Source organism: Furipterus horrens, unplaced genomic scaffold (genome assembly GCF_987537825.1).
Source record: "Furipterus horrens unplaced genomic scaffold, mFurHor1.1.pri manual_scaffold_5, whole genome shotgun sequence".
Taxonomy (NCBI): domain Eukaryota; kingdom Metazoa; phylum Chordata; class Mammalia; order Chiroptera; family Furipteridae; genus Furipterus; species Furipterus horrens.
The window spans coordinates 109,775,727-109,796,575 of NW_028327175.1; the positions used below are offsets into that span (position 1 = coordinate 109,775,727).

At 39.2% G+C, this 20,849-nt stretch overlaps 1 protein-coding gene across 1 annotated transcript in view; it reads right to left on the reverse strand.

Annotated features, from left to right (window-relative positions):
- Positions 1-4,455, reverse strand: part of ATF7IP2 (activating transcription factor 7 interacting protein 2) — a 94,803-nt gene extending 90,348 nt beyond the window's left edge. The window contains exon 1 of the mRNA XM_090277022.1: positions 4,398-4,455. The gene's annotated coding sequence lies outside the window, so the exon portion shown is untranslated. The remainder of the gene's footprint in view (positions 1-4,397) is intronic.
- Between the last annotated feature and the right edge of the window lie 16,394 nt (positions 4,456-20,849).

Consider the following 20,849-nt stretch of genomic DNA (forward strand, 5'->3'; position numbering starts at 1 on the left):
TATTATAGGCAAATATTCTCTATATAACTAAACTATGATTGCATTATCTTTCTTACAAGATAGTTTTTCCTGAAGCTATCAAATGTTATCTCCAAATTTCCTATAAACCAATCCATTTTTTTTCAAATTCATTAGAACTGCCATATATCAACATTTCCTCCATTTCTCCTGCTCCTTCAAGGTCAAGTTTCCAGGTCACTTCTTCAAGAAAGTGTTTATCCAAGAGAACTACTTCCTTATTTGAATTTCCCATCACAAGTATATATATTTTAGTCATGAACTTTGAGAAAAGAGATGTGTCTTATTTTTATTCTAAGTGAGATGCCTTTCATATAACTTTTTAAAATGCTGCTTAAATGAATACTCAACATAAAATATGAACTTCTGGAAAGCCACCCAGGTATTATTCTTTCCATATTAAAGAGTACCAGAAAAAGCCTAGCAACTTTTGCTGTAGCCATTCCATAAGCTGTTTCATATCAGCTACACTATACACCTCAAAGGTACATTTATGGCACCACATTTAGTAGGTACATACAGTATCTGTATGTACAAGGTCTGTCCAGAAAGTATCCATCCCTGTAATATGAAAAAGAGAGACACGTATTAAAGATACAAGAAACATTATACACAGGACAATGACGCTTCAGTCCCCTTCAAAGTTAGCACCTTGGGACCTCACACAGTTCTCCCAGTGTCATTAGCAACTGCAGCACGATGTTCCTTCTGCTCTGGCAGCAGAAGCTGCAGAATGAACTTTGCCATGACACATTTCATGCGAAGATCCTGTTCCAAAATCTCAGACACAGTACTTTTTTGGATTCCCATATCAGATTCTAGATCTCACACTGTCAGATACCAATCTTTGTTGTTTGCAGCTCATACACGTTCAGCATTCTCAGGTGTTCTACTTGTTGCAGGCCTTTCAGAATGTGAATCACTTTCAACAGATCCTTGAATATCTTTGAAGCATTTATGCCACACTTTTATTTGCGCTGCACTAATTGCATTGTCCCCAAAAGTCTTCTGAATCATCCAAAAAGTTTCCAGAGGCATTTTCAAGCTTAAGGCAAAATTTGATGCAGATTTGTTGCTCCACTCACTGTCATTTTGAATGGATGGCCACACAGTACACATGCTTCCTCAATGCGTACAGTGAAGTCATTGTTCATGCATGCACATTCCAGTCCACTCTTCTTGGCTGCCAGGTTACATCAATGTCACACAAACCATTCTCATTACATTAACAATGGCTGGACTTTTTCCAGAAACACCTCATAACTAATGATTAAGTTTAAAAAGATCTGTATATAAGCATCCCTTAATCCTTAGAAATTTAACCAAGAGTTCAAAAATTCAAATTATATCCAATTATCTGCCCTACCCAAAGAATGTCGGTTATTCCTCCTAGCTATTGCCTGACTACAATCTTCCTGTCCTACTTATACTGGTAAAGCTGAAGAGAGTTAAGAAGTTACCTGAGTCTATAGTGATGCACTTTAAAGGTAGGGGTTAAAGTTTAATAAAGCCTCAAATAAAAGAATAAGTATTTAAATGATTTAAGAATATAAGACAGAAGAATATGGCTCTTTTTATTTATGTTTTGTCCTCTCCTGTGATGTTTTCGCTGATTTTAGAGAGGAGAAGGGAGAGAGCGTGAGAAAAAAATCCATTGGCTGCCTTCTCCTACACACCTTGGCAGGATCTAATCCGCAACCTGGGCATGTGCCCTGACCAGGAATCAAACTTGAAACCTTAGGCACTATGGGACAATGCTCCAACCAACTGACCCACACCAGCTAGGGCATGGCTTTTCGTATTTTATAATTAATATTGGGTTGGTCAAAAACTGTTACATTTTTTTCCATAAAAGACACATCTTTCATTTTCACCAATAACTTTATTGATTTGGATATTTTTAGTATGTCCACTATCTGCCGCTATTGGCTTCTAGTGAGTGGGTAGAGGCCAGGGGTGCTGCTAAACATCTTCCAATGCATAAGACAACCCCACAGCAAAGAATTTTGGCCAAAATGTCAATCAAATAGTACCAAGAAACTTCACAAACCACTTTTGACACATTCGATCAGTCACAGCACCTTCTTCACATACTGCGCAAATCATTTTTTGCATTTCAATTGCATTTTTAGCTTTTCTGAAATAAAGCATAATACGCTGAAAATTTTGTGCATTTTCTTCTATTTTCACTATTAAAATGGCTGCACAAAATTCACCAATTTTGATTTTTTTTAATGCATGCTGATATGACAGATGTCATTATAAAATCTAAAAAATTGTTTCAAATGAAGTTAAAGACAACTAAGTACTACTACAGCCATTATAAGTACTATTACAGCCATTATATGGAAAAAACGTAAGGCACTTTTCGGCCAACCCAATATAATTTCACTCACTTTAATGAGAACTAACACTCTTGTGCATTTCAAGTTATAAAGTTCATTTTCATTTTTAACTATCCAGTATATTACTTAAAATTTGATTACATCAAATGAAATACATCTGTACATACCAACTATAAGAGAAATATATGATATGCACAGGCAAATATGCAGTAATGATGCTGTATTTTCATACCAGAATTAAAAAAGTATTTTTTAAAAGATTTTATTTATTTATTTTTAGACAGCGGGGAGGGGAGGGAGAAAGAGAAGGAGAGAAATATCAATGTGTGCTTGCGTTTCGCACGTCCCCAACTGGGCACCTGGCCTGCAACCCAGGCATGTGCCCTGACTGGGAATTGAACCAGCAATGCATTGGTTTGCAGGCCGGCGCTCAGTCCACTGAGCCACACCAGCCAGGGCCTAAACATATTAAGTAGCAGAGAAGTACAGTGGAATTGAAGGCTGAGGTAAAGTACAGGGTTCGATAAGGTAAGTTGATGAATTTGATTAGGGTCAGATTCAGCATTTGTAAAAACTGAATTGAAGGATAAACTAAGGCAGCATAAATCACAAAAGCTGAATTCAGTGTAATTAGTACTTCATTCAGATGCCTGATTTTTGCATTTTCAAGTTTTCCCATGATATAAATTATGTATCTTGAATGTTCTTCCCCATTTGTTTTGCAAATAGTTACATTGCAGGTCGTTTGTTGGCCACATGGGAATATGACAGAATCATAATCAAAGAGTATTAGATCCCAATATAGAAAAATCAGTCTAAGTGGATGTGATATAATTCTTCTAATGAATCATTCAATACAATGATCTTTTTCTAGATCTTGACCACACCTAAGTTTTCAGCAGTGAACACTAGCTTGTCAGGAATTAGAAAGCAGGCTCTCACCAGGTACCAAATCTGCTGGCGCCTTATCTTGGACTTCCCAGTCTCCAAAACTGTGAGAAATAAATTTGTTGTGTATAAGCCAAAACCACCATCACAGCCACCACCACTACCAAACAACATAATCAGCAGAAAAACTAGCTTGTTCTAAAGCAAGCCAGCTGTGCTGGCTTACATTAGAAACTTCATCCTCAACATACTAACATGGAATATTGGAAGTCAGTTTTCCATGTACGTATAGCAAGGTTTCCGAGAGACAAAGTGGAAGAATGGCTTCCTCTGTACTGGACACATTCTTCAACTTGCCAAAATTGGGGTAAGTAGGTGTGTGAGGGGCGATAAGGAAACGGTCTCTTTGATCCCCCACCCACCCAATTTATAAATACAAACTTCTATGTTAAAGAAAGACCATCTTTGTGCCCAGCTTTCATCGTTAAATTATAATTTCCCTTTACTGGGCAGCTCAACAGGTGCATATTACATGGTTGTGTTCCAGGTTCCTTCATTAACAAAGGCATTTTGGCACACTGCTCATAATTTTATATTATTCCTTAAAATCTAGTGCCTAGTTCCTAACAACATATAACAAGTAACGCCTCCCCGCCACCTGGTGAAATCCAGCCAGCTGTCCTGGCACCAGATTCTTCAGCTAACTGATTAAAGCAACCCAAGAAAACTGGGTAAGCGATTACAAAAACTGGGACTGGGGGCTACAGTTCATCCATTAGCGCGACAAAGTAGTCCGGTGCAGCCAAAAACTATAATTACTCAAGTAGAAAACCCTGCGGCGAAGGTCCTCCGCTGCCCCAACTCCCACGACGGACCGCTACACCCAGAGCCACACACCAGTACTACTTAACCCGTGGCCGTCCCGGAAAGCGGTGTAGACGCACCTTTGCGGGCCTCTTTCCGACCAGCTCCTGACGCCAGTACCTCAGCGGACGCCTTTCCGCCCGCCCCGCCACACCTCCCTCAGCTCGCGCGGCGCGCCGAGTTCTCGGCCGGCCCTCAGAGATGCTCGCGGCCCCCGCGAAACAGCTGCGCCGTCCAAACGCTGCCCCCTTCCCCCCGGGCTCGCGTAGGCCCGCCACGTACCTACAGCGGTGCCGCACCGCGCCAGATGAAAATCTCCTCACAACCGCCTCCAACCGCCAACGCCGTGCACTAACGCTCCCGAGGTGGGGGTGGGCACAGATAAGTCTCTCTGAGTCCACGCCTATGGACTCCAGGCCAATAGCAGCACGAACGTGCGACAGCCCAGCCAATCAGAGACGACCGGGTGGAATGGGTGGAGAGAAGGGCGGTTGCGAGGTGAAAGTTGACTGAGGGGCAAGGAGAGTTCTAGTATCTGCACCCCTTTTCCCGTCAGCCCTTTGGTGCTAATTGCCGGGTTGCGCGCCCAAGTGCTTGAGCTAGCCCTTTGAATGATTTGAGCGACGGTTTGTAAAGCTTTCCGAAAATCATTAGTAAAATTTTATTTAGAAAAAGCCGCCAGCAGGCCGCAGCTTACCAATTCGAATTTTCAAATTTTTAAAGTATTGCCTTTAAAAGTCATTTATCTTGATTACGGAGTTTTTAGATAACTTCTTAAACTTGCGACTCAGGCGAGTGGTCCTGACCCAGTTGGTGTTTTCTCCAGTTTCCTGAGTTGCCCCAGGTACCTGCCACCCTAGGCCGCATCAGATTTTATGAGACCCACGCTACTGCTAGGTCATCGCTCTCTTGGTGCTTATTGTGCTCTAAATCGGTGTAGGAATTATAACCGTCAACTAGCTGGATAAAGTCTTTATCATCCTGGAGGGTAGAGCTACCGGTATTGTACCTGTAATTACTGGATAGAGAAAAACGTCAGTTCCAGACTATCTAGAAGTCTCGGTCGTTAACGGACTATAACATACTAACCCAGTGGGTTGCCAAAATAGTGTCCAGGGATCTGCAAGCTCAATAACATTTTTGTAAATGTAGGAAGGTATTTGCCTTTTTAATTCTCATCGTCTCAGGAGTGTTCAATAGAACTTTCCAGAACATGAGAATCTAGGTGTCTCATATCAAACACTAAGAAAATTGGCAAAAATGTAAGACAATGCCAATCTTCACACAATTTTTTGTTTCAGAAAATAACAATTTTGAATATAATTGAAGGGTATACATAGGGTTGCTGAGAGACATGTTGTGGGAGGGAGTAGGAGGCAACTATTTTTAACAGAGACCGAGGTCCTGCTACCTGCTCCTTCAGAAGCGAATATTGGAAAACAAGTGCTAATGTAAAGGAAAGTAGTTTTATTCAGGTGCTAGCCACCTGGAAGATAGGGGACTCGTCTAAAAGCCCATCTTAACATCTCAGTGCAGGCAGGGGTTTTTATAAGAAGAGAGAGGACAAGAACAAAGAAATGAGGGGGAGACGCTGCGGACGTGCTGGCAGTGCCCTTGGTGGCCCGGATATGGATCTTTAATGTCAGCATCCTGGAACGGGTCAATGTCAGCCGAATTCCTGCAGTAGGTTGATCTGCATCACATGAAGTTGTGGTCAAGGCCATTTCTTGTACAAGCAGGAACTGGAACTTCTGGCGTTTGCAATATGCTTACAAAGAAACTGTCAGTATGTGAATTCTTTTTAATCAGTTTTTTAGTACATCTTATTTTAATTCCATTTCATGATAAATCAGAGTAGTATAAAGTTTTTATTCCGTTACAATTTGACTCTTGGGCAACAAGGGTTTTCAATCAACTGCAGTTCAGTTGACTCATGCATTTAAAACCCGAGTTGTTCAAAGGTAAACTCCCTGCTGAGGGATAATTATATGAGAATTTTCGACTGCACAGGAGTTCGATGCCCCAAACCCCAAGTTGTTAAAGAGTCAGCTGTAAATTAGAGCCAGATAAGGAATTTGAACTAAATTCGTTCAATAGTAACTAGCCTTTAGAAATCTCGTGTCTATTTAGGGTAATAGGATATCTTGTGTGTTGTTTTAATATTAGTAATAATTAAAATTTACTGTGCATTATTTAGCCAAGTTCATTGAATGCAATATTTTAAATTTATTTCCACATTTGAAGTTGAACAATATTAATTGGAAGCCTCCTAGGTCACTAAGACATGTACTGTTAGGCAAATTAGGTCACCTCTTAGAGCCACAATGACTTATCCTGAAAATGGGAATAACAACAATATGCGACTTATTGCATTCTTGGCATTGCACTACACACTTGTTCAATTCATTTAAGTGAATTTCATAATATACTATGTGAAGTACTACAAAGTCAATTTGCTATTTGATTTTTTTTAGTACATTTTATTGATTATGTTGTTACAGTACTGCAATTTTTTTCCCCCCTCTGCCCAGTACCGCCCTTTGCTCCAGCAATCCCACCCCTCTTAGTTCATGTCCATGGGTCATGCATATAAATTCTTTGGCTCTACCCTTTCCTATATTATTCATAGCTTCCTTATGTCCATTTTGTACCAACCAATTAGGCTTCTTAACCTTTGCACCATTTCCCCATTTCTCCCCCTTCCCCCTCCCAGCTGATAACCCTCCAAATGATTCCCATACCTATGATTCTATTCCTATTTTGGTTTGCTTAGTTGGATTCTGTTTTTATTTTTTAGATTCAATTGTTGATAGTTGTGAGTTTGTTGTCATTTTAATGTTCATAATTTTGATCTTCTTTTTCTTAAGTAAGTTCCTTTGACATTTCATATAATAATAGTTTGGTGATGATGAGTTCCTTAAGCTTTACCTTGTCTGGGAAGCACTTTATCTGCCCTTCCATTCTAAATGACAGCTTTGCTGGATAGAGTAATCTTGGTTGTAAGACCTTGCTTTTCAGCACCTTAAATACTTCTTGCCAGTCCCTTCTGGCCTGCAAAGCATCTCTTGAGAAATCAGCTGAAAGCCTAATAGACACCCTTTTGTAGGTAACTCTCTGCTTTTCTCTTTCTGCTTTTAAGGTTTTCTCTTTATCTTTCACCTTTGGCATTTTAATTATGATTAGTCATGGTGTGGTCCTCTTTGGGTCTAGCTTGTTTGGGACTCTCTGTGCTTCCTGGACTTGTATGTCTATTTCCTTCACAAAATTTGGGAAGTTTTCCTTCATTATTTTCTCACGTAAGTTTTCAATTTCTTGCTCTTTTTCTTCTCCTTCTGGCACCCCTATGGTTCGGATGTTGGCATGTTTTAAATTGTCCCAGAGGTTCCTAAGTCTCTCCTCATTTTTTTCAATTCTTGTTTCTTCATTCTGTACTGGTTGACTGTTTTTTTCTTTCTTATCTTCTAAGTCATTGATTTGAACCCTGGTTTCTGTTCCTTCATCATTGGTTTTGTGTGGACTTCCCTTTGTTTCATATATCATAGCTTTCACTTCTTCCCTTATGCGTTTGCCATACTTAAGGATATCTGTCAAGTCTGTGAGCATCTTTATCACCAGTGTTATGAACTTTTCATCTGTTAGGTTGGCTATCTCCTACTTTTGTTATGTTGGCTATCTCCTCGTCGCTTAGTTCTCCTACTGGAACTTTGAACTGTTCCCTCTTTTGGGCCATACTTTTCTGTTTCCTCAACTTGACAGGCTCCTGTGTTTGTTTGCCTCTGTGTCTTAAGTAGAGCTGTCGCTTCTGTTACCTAGTAAGGGGCAGAGTCTTAGGTATCCGTCAGTACAGGGTGACCTGTTTCATCATGTTGTGGCGCTGTATGTAGGGGAGGAGTCTGAGAGGGAACAATGTCACTTGCTCAGCACTCGCCCCTTTTCCAGGCACTTCTCCCACTTTTGTATGGGACTGGCGCCTCTCTAGCTATTGCCCTGGCCATTGTTCCCAGGGTGGGTGGGTCTATGGACATTCTAGGACTGTAGAGGCCCTTTAAACAGGTGGACTCTGCTGAGAGACCAGCAATTTCTTCCTCTGTCCCAAACCCCACTGGTTTGCACAGTTAGAAGCAATGAGGCTTTATTTTCCCCAGCACTTGGACTGTGAGCTGTGCGGTCTGGTCTGGTGCTGGGAGCGCTTCCCAGGTGTTTCTTCCTATTTTTTAAAACATGTGACTCCGCTTTTCCCCGTCCTGCTGCTGCCGCCACTGCTGCTGTCACCACATCGTGTCCTCTCCGCCCCGGCTCCACCCCTCCTACCTGTCTGGATGAGTATTTCTTCTTTATATCTTTGTTTTTTGGCCTTCCATGCAGCTTGATTTTCTGGAACTTCCAGTTGTCTCTAGTTTTGAGGTAGTTGTATTTCTTCTTAGTTGTGGAGAGAGATGCAGCATATCTGTCTAGGCCTCCGTCTTGGTCGGAAGTCTGCTATTTGATTTTTTTAAAAGAAATACATGGGTAACAGAGACAACATCTTACACACATATTTCCAGACTTATAGTAGACACTATTATTATTAAAATTGATAAATTTAAGTAACATGAATGATCTTGAGGAAATCTCTTAATCTTTTGTGTTGGAATATTTCTCGTTTTATTGTTTTCTTCAAATGAGGATTATGCTGTATAAGGAACCGGTCCACTTGGCAATGGTGAATGTAGCTAAGCCCTGTTTCAGAAAACCAACAGGCGTGAGGTGACACACAGAAGCCAGGCCTGTAGATTGGCTTTTCCGTGGAAACCAGGCCTGCCTTGTATCTATATTGCTTAAAAGCTTGCTTTTGCTAAAAAAACTTTCTCACCATGAGCTGAAAAACAACAGATGTTTAATGTATAACTTTAAAGTAACATCTCAAGGTCTATTCTGAACTGTTTTAAGGAAGGGATGTGGCCAGATCTCTCATCCTTACCCTTTCCTTGAATGAGCAACATTCTTTCTTTATTATCTGTAAACAACAACCATCTAAAGCAACCTTAAAAAGAGATTTGTGACTTTGATTGGTGTGATCTGCCCAGAAAGGAATAAAAAGCCTGTTCAGGCAAGGGTTGTGGTGCTCTCACTGATTTAGAGAGTGACCGTTCTGTCCCTTTTCTCCACCAGATTAGTGCAGTCCACATGATTTTGTTCGTCGCATCCATAATGCCATGGAAACCGCTGGTCAGAGTCTGCAACAATGCTGTGCAGATTTTTGACTCCCATGATCTTTGTGCTCTGGTATTCCATGGCAAAAAGGACTTGGCAGATGTAATTAAGGTCACTAATTATCTGATTTTAAGGTAGAAGGAATAGTCTGGATTTTCCAGGTGAACTCAATGTAATCACGGAATCCCTGAAGGCAAAATAATAAGTCATAGAAATGCAGCAGAAAGGAACTTCATAGAGATTTGAAGCATGAGAAGGACTCAACCCATTGGTGCTGGCTTGAGGCTAGAAGTACCCACATAGAAACCACAATAATGAAATGAATTCTGCTTACAACGTGAGCAAGCCTGGAAGCAGATTCTTACCCAGAGTTTTCACTGGCTGACACCTTGATTCCAGCCTCATGAGACCCTAAACAGAGTCCACAGCTGAGTCCATTCGGCTTCTGATTAATAGAATTGTGAAATAATAAGTGGGTGTTGTTTTAAGTCACTTTGTTGTTCATTGGTTACTGCAACAATAGGAAACTAATACTAGCATTCTTCTCATACTCTAAGCTCCCCCTAAGGCAGTTCTGGAATCTAGGGGACTACATTTCCCAGAGGCCCTTCTGGCCAGTGTTCTGGATTCTTTTACATTTTTGCAAGTGGGATGTACATCATAACATTTGGAAAGTGGAAGAAAGACATACATTATCGTTGTGTGTGTGTGTGTGTGTGTGTGTGTGTGTGTGTGTGTGTCCCCTTGGGCTTTGGCTCGCTTTCCTACTAGTCCCTGCCTCAGTGATATAAGACAGCTGTGACAATCACAGAGGTTTTCTGAACTTTTCTGGCCCCTGAGTGGCAATAGTAGCAGCAGCATATTCTCTGAAGCACAGAAGTAGTGGTACAAATGAAAACTAATGTGATAGTAGCTTCTTCAGTCCTTCCAAAAACTTTTAAGCACCTTAATTTAATTAATGCTTGAAATATCTGGAGTGGTTTCTGTTTTCATGACCACACCCTAAGTGATAGACCTCCATGTTTCAGTTTCCCATCTGTAAAGTAAAATTACCAATAATGAATGACACATATTACTGAACCTAGACTGGGTTAGTCTCTTGTTGAGCCATGAAGTGGACAGTATATCCCTCACAGGTATGGCTCAGTTGGTTGAGTGTCGTCATGTAAAACAAAAGATTGCTGGTTTGATTCCCTGTCAGGGCACATACCTGGGTTGTGAGCCCAGTCCCAGGTTGGGGGCATGAGAGGGGCAACCTATCAGTATTTTTCTCCCTCTCTTTCTCCCTCCCTACCCCCCTCTCTAAAAATAAATAAAATAAAATCTTTTTTTAAAAAAAGAATTGGGCAGTACTCCAAGGGTCAAAATAGGTCATTGGTGCCAATTCAACACCAACAGGAATCCCCAATTTTGGGCGCAGTCAAGAAGGAAACAGTGCAAACAGCTCAATTGTAGTACAGCACAACTTCAGAACAACTGAATTCTGTTACAGCTCAGTTAAGAAGCAGTGCGTCCCTGGCTGATGTGGCTTGGTGGACTGAGTGCCGGCCTGTGAACCAAAAGGTCACTGGTTCAATTCCCAGTCAGGACTCATGCCTGGGTTGTGGGCCAGGTCCCTCCCTGGTTTGGGGCGTGTGAGAAGCAACCAGTCTCTCAAATAAATAAATAAAATCTTAAAAGAAATAGCAGCAGCACAGCATGCAAGATTGCTCTGCTTTGCTCTGCTCTTGTAAGACACATTTGGTTTTTCAGCTGCAGTCGGACATCCTTTAGTGGAAAAGAAAAGCACAGTCCACAAACCAGAGGGAAACTTCCATGTATATATATAGAGAAGTCCCTGCCCCTTGTCCCTCATTGGTCTGTACTCATGCAAATAAGTACCCTACACCCTCACAGTCAGAGTAGAGCTACTTTGATTGGTTAGTGAAGATGCTGATGTGGGATACAGTTGCACAGCTCCAATTAGATGGAGAAAGCCTCAGTCCTATTGGTTGAAATACAATTCCAGGAACTGCTTTATGAGAGCTGGCTCAGATGGCAGGAACACAGTGGAAGAAGGCAGTTCAGTGCAAGACCCGGCAGCTTAGTGCAAGCTTCTCTCTGAAGCACAGCGTCGGTGAGAGGCCTCTATTTAGAAATGGCTGCTAGGGTCTATTTTTAAATTTGAGCCCATTTAGCCACCAGGAGCCCTTTTTGGTAGCTATCTTCTTTCCCAGGGTCTACACTACACAAAGCAAGAATTGTTTGAAGCAAATAAGGAGCCCAAGGGTAATAATTTCCAAAGTCATGGCACCCCCAAACTAGGATGCCTTTGTGCTTTTATCCTGTCAAATTAAAACATATTCATGATGGAAATTTTTGTCATAGCATGTATAATATGTAAGAGGTGCTGTTGGGTGGGGGCAGGTGTAGTAACAGGTTATGCTTCTTCATGTGTCACATGTCCAGAAAGTAGTGTCCATGTTGCTCCCAGAGGCAGGGTTTTTACTACAATAATGAGCTCTCAACCACCTTAAGTTAGTAATGGCTGCCTTAACCAGTTCGAGCCAGTTTTCTTTTTGGCTTCCTTTAGTGATTTTTGTAGGGATTGTCTAGGGGCCCAATCATTTACTGGAAAATACGCTGACTGAGCAGTTAACAGAAAATTTAGTGACATTTCGAAACTTAGCTTGGGGTAACACACAGTAAAAAGTAATCTCTTAGAATTATTGTGTGGATTAAATTACACGGGTAAAATCTATGTAAGGTGCTTATTAGAGTATGTAACACACAGTAAGTGGTCAATAAATGTTTACTTTTTTACTTCTATAGAGCTATTCATGTGATTACCAAATTACCACTACCGAATGCCATTTTATTCAGCCTTACTCTAACCTATCAACATTTCTTGAAAATATACACATTGTCACTGCTTTATTGGGGATTTTTAGCAGCCACAGAGTATTTTATAACATAATGTAGGATTAATGCTAGACATGGCCCTTCTACCACCCGTGCCAGAAGGCTAGCCAGATGGCCACTGGCCAGAAGGAATGTGTATTGTTCTGGGAATGGAATGTAGCTCCATCCTTATCTCCCCTGGGGATCAGTTTCTTGTCTGGTGACTGCTTCTTGACTCTTTCCTTCTGAACATATACACTGATGCAATATAGCTTCAGGCTGCAGCCCAGGGCAAAAGGGCGGATGATAGGCTAAGATACTTTGACAAGGTGATAGCTGAGCCTTTCCTGAGAGGAAGCTATGCTGCCCCCAGGTAAAAGGGCAAATGATAGGCTTAAGATACTTTTCATAACAATGATAGGATGTACAGTGCTCCTGGTCAGCATTTAAAATTAGGGAGAGCCATGAGGACGGGCAGAGAAGCCATTCGGTCTGAAAGAGGGTAGACAGGGAGTCAGCTAGGAGGTCTGGTGTGTAACGGGGAAGCCACATGGTTTGGAGAGAGTACGCCATGAGGTCTGGAGTAAGAAAGAAGAGACCCACTGGGAAACCTGCCGACAACACATCGGCATGATTGATGATGCTGGAATTGCAGGGACCTGCCTAACCAAGCATAGATTAGTGGGAGATGCCTAAAATGCTGAACCGTGACCGGGAATACTGAGCGGTGGACTTTCGCTTTTCTGAAAGACAGTACCTCTGACTGGTGTTTTCTGAAACTGGCCTGGTTTGGCAGGGGGAGGCAGCACTAATTGATTGTGTGTTTTAAAGGGAGTGGGACATGATGGTAGAAACACGCTGTTATTCTGAATCTGTAAAACTTTTAAATAAGCCTTCTTTCTTTTTCCACCAAATTTTTTAATTGGGAGTCATGCTACTTGGTGGCAAGCATTTGGACCCCACAGCTGTTTCAGAACAGCATAACCTGGGATTCTGTAACAACAAAACATAATTGCTGATTATGCATGCAACATTAAATTATAGAATAAAAGTATTATCTTGAAGAATTTTGGGGGTATGATTATTATGCTGGTTAAATTTTATATGTTAATTTGTCAAGGCTATGGTTCCCAGCTATTTGGTCAAATACTCTTCTAGATTCTTCTGTGAAGATTTTGTAACAGTTACAAATCAGTTGACTTAAAGTAAAAGCAATGTGTAAAGATGAAATTTATGATACCAACTGTATCCAGGGAGAAGGAAGGAGCTATATAAAAGACATTTCAGCATACTATTGAAGTTAAGATGAAATTAATACAAAATAGTGTTGTAAGTTTAAGAGTCTAATTATAATCTCCCAAGGTAACCACTAAGAAACTAACTTTTAAATTTTCACAGAAAAAGAAATGAGAAAAAAATAGTGCATATTAAAAAGTCATGTAAACACTAGAGAAAGAAGTAATGGAAAATTGAGGAATAAGGGATAAAAAGAGAAAAAACAAATAGCAAAATAACAGAAATAGGCCTATCTTATCAGAACTACTTTAAATGTAAATGGATTAAACTCTGCTATTAAAAGTGGAGACAGAAAAGCAGAATAGATTTTAAAAATGATCCCACCATGTGCTATGAGACTTACTTTAGATCCAAAGACACAAGTAAGTAATAATAAGATAAAAATAGATATCAGACAAAATAGATTTTTAGTCAAAGAAGGTTGCAAGAGACAAAGAAGGGCATTGTATATTGATAAAAGGATCAATTCATTAAGAAGATACAATTGATACAGAGAGATCTGATCAAATCACTGAGGAGGACTAGGTAAGGACCATGGGAGGAGGATGCCTGAGGCAATGGTGAACAGTCTAGGATGGCATTTGGCTGAGAAGCTGAATGCTTCAAGAGTAGACAGAATATAAAGAGGACAGAGGCTGGCTCCCTGGCTCTTCTTCCTTGGGGATGCCTGGATGATTGTGTTGCAGCTGCCTACATTTCCCAGTGAACATTATTTTGGATGGGAAGGAACTTCAGGTGCAGCCTAGGATTTGGTTTTTCTGGCAGAGGGTGGCAGGTTTATTCTTTCAGTGTTCTAGAGGGGACGATCTCTGAGGCAGAAACCTGCCTTTCTTCAAAAATTGTGTAGCTTTTGTATCTTATGTTGTTTTAGTTTGTAAACTAACCCTATAGAAATAGAATAATTAAAACTAACAGGAGGGCCCTGGCTGGTGTGGCTCAGTAGATTGAGCACTGACCTGCAAACCAAAGGGTTGCTGGTTCTATTCCCAGCCAGGGTACATGCCTGGGTCGCAGTCCAGGTCCCCAGTTGGGGGCGTGTGAGAGGCAACCACACATTGATGTTTCTCTCCCTCTCTCTAAAAATAATAAATAAATAAAATCTTTTAAAAAAAGAAAACTAGCCCTGGCTGGTGTGGCTCAGTGGACTGAGCACAATCCTGTGAACTGAAGGGTCACTGGTTTGATTCCCAGTCAGGGCACATGCCTGGGTTGCAGGCCAGGTTGGGGGTGACTGAGAGGCAACCACACATCGATATTTCTCTCCCTCTCTTTCTCCATCACTTCTTCTCTCTCTAAAAACAAACAAACAAACAAAAAACTAACTAATGAGGAATGATAGAGTTTGTTAGAGTTTAGCCTTAATTGACAGGTTTAAGTGACTAATGCACAGAGAAAACTGTTACTTTATCACCAAACCTTTGCCTCTGGAATTTTGCCTAGAAGGTGGCAGCAGGCAGTAGGACCCCAATTGTTGTATGGTAATATTCACATCTAACAGTGGAGCTAAAAAATATACAAAGAAAAAAAAAGGACAGTATTGAAGGGAGAAATAGGCAATTCTACAACAATCTTGGAGACTTTAATACCCCATTTTCAATAATAGAACTAAAGAGAAGATCAATAAGGAAATAAACAACCTGAACAACAGTATCAATCAAGCAGACCTAATAGACATATTCAGGCCATTCCATACCAAAACATCATAAATGGACATTTTCCCCAAGTGTACATGGAACAATTCTGCAGAATAGACCATATATTAGGCTACAATACAAGTCTCAAAACATTTTAAAAGATTGAAATCACATAAAGTATCTACTCCGGCCACAGTGGAATAAAATTAGAAATCAATAACAGGAAGAAAACTGGAAATCTCACACATATGTGGAACTTAAACAACTGTTCTAAACCAGTCTGTGGGCTAAAGAAGAAAGCACAAGGGAAATGAGAAAATACTTTGAGACAAATGGAAATGAAAACAATATACCAAAACTTATGGGATGCAGCAAAAACAGTGCTCTTAGAGAAGTCTGTAATGTAAGTACCTACATTAAAAGAGGAGAAAGATCTCAAATAAATAACCAAAATTTGTACCTTAAGGAACTAGAGAAGTTCCTAAACCAAACCAAGAGCCAAAAGAAGGAAGAAAATAATAAAAATTGGAAGAGAGATAGATGAAGTAGAGAACAGAAGCTCAACAGAACAAAGAAAGCAGTTCTTTGGAAAGAACAACATTGACAAACCTTTCACTAGATTGACATTACTGAAATCAGGAAAGACTGTTCAGACATTACTATTGCTCTTACAGAAATAAAAAGGATTATTAGAGAACACTATGAAAAATTGTACGCCAACAAATTAGATAACCTAGATGAAATGGACAACTTCCTAGAAGCCCACAAACTACCAAAACTAACTCAAGAAGAAATAGAAAATTTGAACAAGCCTTTAAGAAGATAAAAAAAAAATCCGTAAAGACTTTCATACAAAGAAAAGACAAAGGGCAGATAGCCAATGATGAAGTCTACCAGTTATTTAAAGAAGAAGTATCGCCAATTCTTAAACTGTTAAAAAAAAAAAAAAAAAAGAATATAAGTGCCTTGGAGACTAACCTTTGATCCCTTTAAGTAAGTGGTTAGGAATATACTGATAAATGTAAAGATGATCTGTTAGCTACTAAAATGGGAAGACCTTATATATTTTTTGAATAGACTTATCCTGGCAACTCTGAAGTTATTCCATTTTTGTCAAAGGTTTAGTTTTTGGGAATTCACAAGACACTGGTGTCAGAGTTGGGGGAAGTGATGTGGTTAAAAGATATCCAGAGATAGTATTACAGAATATAAGGTGTCTTTGGTGGCCAAGTTTATGGGAATATCCACAGGATAATTTACGTCTCCCTAGAGGAAGACTTAGGTTATATGTTTGCCTGTTTACCATATGTTATCTTAAGTCGCTGATGGGAAATCAATACAGCACAACTCAAAAACATTTACATTTCTTTATGCTTATCAGTTGGTAACCAGCACAAACCAACTCAGTATATTTCTGACCATTTATGTAAAGGCATCTAAGGTTAGTCTCTAAGGCATTTATATCAGAAGTAGGCTTCAGACCTGAGGTCCATTTTTGCATATATTATTTCAAATGTTATACTAAAGTTGAAACTGTGCTTTAATATTTGTTTTCACTGTAATAGTTCAAGTTTGGTTCATTCCAATTTTTTTTTCTTTTAAAATCAACTGTATGGATGTAAAACGTAAATAAAATGAAATGTGCCCATTAAATTTTTCTTTTAACTCTTCACCGAAGTGCATGTTTTCTAAATTGATTTTAGAGAGAGAGTATTGAGGAGAGAGAAAAACAGTAATGTAAAAGAGAGACATCGATCAATTACCTCCTATACATGCTCAGCTGGGGAATGAACCCGCAACCTAGGTATGTGCGCTGACCAAAGATCAAACCTACAACCTTTTTTGGTGTATGGGATGACACTCCAACTGAGTTACCTGACCACAGCAAAATGCGCACTTTTTAAGTATACAATGGGTTCTGTGAAATGTAAACAACACCACAGACAAGATCACCCCCCCAAATTTCCTTGTTTTCTTTGCAGGCACCCCAACCTCTGGTGCCCAGCCCCAAGAAATCCCTGATTGGCTTTCAATAAAATTATATTAGTTGTGCCTGCTCTAGAATTTCATATAAATTAAATTATACAGTGTATACTCTTTTATATATTTTATTCAATATAGTATTTTTGAGATTCATCCATGTTGCTATATGTTTGGTAGGGTATTTTTTCCCTTTTTAATGGGGAGTGGCATTTTATTGTGTAGATGAATCATATTTTGTTTATCCATTCACTTGCTGATGGGCATTTGGGTTGTTTCCAATTTTGTTTGTTATGAAAAAGTTGCTCTGAACATCTGTATACAAGTCTTTTCAGGGAACATATATTTCTTTTCCACTTGGGAGTGGAATTGCTAGGTCATATTATAAGTATATGTTTAACTTCAAGGTTCTGTGAAAATTTTCAGTAAGGACCAGAAAGTAAATACTTTATGCTTTGTAGGCCAGATGGTGTCTGTTACAACTATTCACATCAGCTATTGTAGTGTGAAAGCAGTCATGGGTAATACATAACCAAATGAACATGACTGTGTCCCAGTACAAGTATATTTGCAAAAACAGGTCAGATTTAATCCATAGTCCATAGTAAGCTGAACCCTGGCAACCAATTCACTTCTTTGTTTTCCTTTAGGAATTTTACAGCTGTAGCTCTTACAGTTAGATCTAGATTAATTAAGTTAATTTTTGTAGATGTTGTGAAGTTAGGGTAAAGATTTATTTTTTTGTTCATACTATTTCTCTTCTTGTTTTAGTAACATTTGTTGAAAGACCTATGTTCCCTCTTTGAATTACTTTTAGCATCTTTATCAAAAAGAAGTTGATAACATATACATATGGATCTATTTCTGTACTCCTTATTTGTTTCTTTGACTTAATATATTTATCCTCATGCCAATACCCCATGATTTTGCTTATATTGGCTTTATAGTAGGCCTCAAATTTAGAGTGTATAAATCCTCCGTTTTGTTTTTTTTTTTTAATGTTTTGACTGTTCCAGGTCCTTCTCATTTTTATATATAGAATTCACTTGTCACTTTATATTTTAAAAAGTAGTGATTTTTATTTTGATTGTATTGACAATATAGACAAATATGGTGAGAATTGATATCTTAACAATACTGAATCTTTCAACCCATGAGTAATTACCACACTGGCATATATTATGTATTTATCATGTATATATTGATGGGGTTCAGATCAGACCACCCCAGAATATACCACTTTGGCCTGGAGATTATTTTGAGGTGAAGATAATCAAGGCCTAACCGACTAAAAAAGAGCTTTTTACCTCCTCCTTAACTGCTTAAAATCAATTATATAGGGGGCCTGTATCAGGAAGATGGCTATTACGCTAAGACAACTTTTTAAGTCAGAACATCTGCACACTGTGAGAAAAATGCTCACAATGAAAACACTGGGACACAGGACTTAAGCAGTAAATGAGGCATTTGTTTATTCACAGATTTGCAAGTCCGGGTGCAGCCTAACAAAGGGCATGTGCCCGATGCTCAGAGCTGGCCACTTTTATCCTAATAAGAGTAAACCCCTCTTTCCTCCCCCTCCCCTTCCTCTCCGTTTTTCCCTACTGGATACTCCAGAGTTATAATACAATCTAACGTTATTGACTAAGTCAACTAAGGGTAGTAATTAACTCATGAATAAGTTTCCTTAACTCGCTGACTATGCATAATTCCCAGGTGATAAATATTCCGTGATGGGTGCCCCTCACACTTGGTTAACTATGACTGTTTGTCTCCAGCCCCATGTCTGCAGTTCCTCTATTTCTAAATTACAGTTGTTCAAGATTACATTTCTCTTTTGCTGCTAATCATTTCTTACTGGTTTTGGAGTCACTTTTATCTGTCCCTTACACATACCATGGTAAATTTTACCAAACATTTGCTGTTCTCATCTTTTTGTGTCTTTCTCCCCTTTGATGTCCAAGATCCTTACCCACTTCTTAAGTCAGGAGGGCATATAAGCCTCGATTGCCAGGACTCTTTGTGGAACTCCCATACATACGAAATTAAATTTGTTTTTCTCCTGTTAATCTATCTATGTCAATTTAATTATTAGGCCAGCCAAAGAACCTAGAAAGGAAAAGTTTTCCTCCACTACTCTGCCTCAAATATATTATTGTAAAATTTGTTGCTAGACCAAAAAGAGATACTAATTTTGGTTATGAAACAGCTCAAATTTGAATGATACAGAGACAAATAGCTATATTAGAAAAAGAGAGAATTATTGTTTCATTCCAATGAAAAGATTCATTATCAAAATAAAAAAATTATTTGATAATGAGTCCTTAGCAGCTAAATTTTATAAAAGTAAGTGGAGAAAGAAGAATGGAAATCTGCATATCCATCTACATCATGAAAACACATTCATCCAAACACTCTCTTGTAAATTGTGAATGCATAATCTATTTTCTTTTTTAAAAACAAAAAATATATATTTCTAACTTTTCCCACCGAAAAATACAAGAAACAATGACCAATCTAATGGCAATAGAGTACCTCAGTGTTCAGTCTACATAATGTTTTTCAGAAGCTCTGGTTTCTTGGAGAAATCATTGATTCTAGATCTGAGCAGAAAACATCCCACATTCTTGAGGAGGGGAATTAAATTTTGCCTCTTAAATGGAAGAATATTCTAGAATTTCTGCTCATATTTTAAACCCACCACAAATTCATTAAGATTTTGATTTTTTAAAACTTACCTAATTATTACCTGTATGCATCCTCATGAAAAACAGACCATATAGAAACATATTTTACATAGTAAAAGTTGAAATACCCTCTTCACATCTAAACTTACCCATATCCCCAATATAACCTTTCTAGAATGACTTTAGACTTTTTCATATTTACACACACATGCACACATACACCTATACATATGCACATACAAATTTAAAGTTTTAATTATTACATGAATGGGCTCATCCTACTATACATTTTATTGATCAGAACATATTATGTCTTGAAGCTCTTTCCATCAGCATGGAACTAGCTCATTCTTCTTAAAAATTACACTATAATCCATTGTGATGATGTACAGTAATTTATTACTGGAAAACATGTTCAACTGGAGGGCATAGAATGATGTCCCCTCCTTTTTTCTATTATAAACATTGTTGCAATGGATATCTTTTCAGTCTTGTTCCCCTAGTTCTACAAATTAAAGACCTAGAAGTGGAAAAAATGCTTAGTTAAATGGTATCTGTATGTTAAATTTTGACAGTAATTGCCAAATGGTGGGTTCACAGGGAAGTTGTTCTAAAAGTGTTAGAAACAAGGACATAGTGACTCCCAAACCAGTAAAAAGTCATTAGTAACAAAGGGCAAATGTAATTAGAGGGTCTCTGAGAAGGGAGCTGACAGCACTGGCATATCTACAAATCACAGAAGGGGCATTTAGATAACCGTGTTAGATTGTAACTCCGGAGTAACCAGTAATGGAGAAACGGGGAAGAAGGAGAGGGGAGGGGGAGCTAATTGCGTTAGGGCGGGGAAGCTAATCGCTCTCACTTTAGGGCAAGGAAGATAATCACTTTAGGGTGGCAATTTTAGGGTGGAGAAGATAATCACTTTAGGGTGGCAATTTCAGGGTGGAAAAGATAATCACTTTAGGGTGGCAATTTCAGGGTGGGGAAGCTAAGACTATAAAACCAGTTTCCTTTGTCTACTTGGCGCGCACATTCTCCTGGCTGTGAGGGTGCGCCCGGCTCTG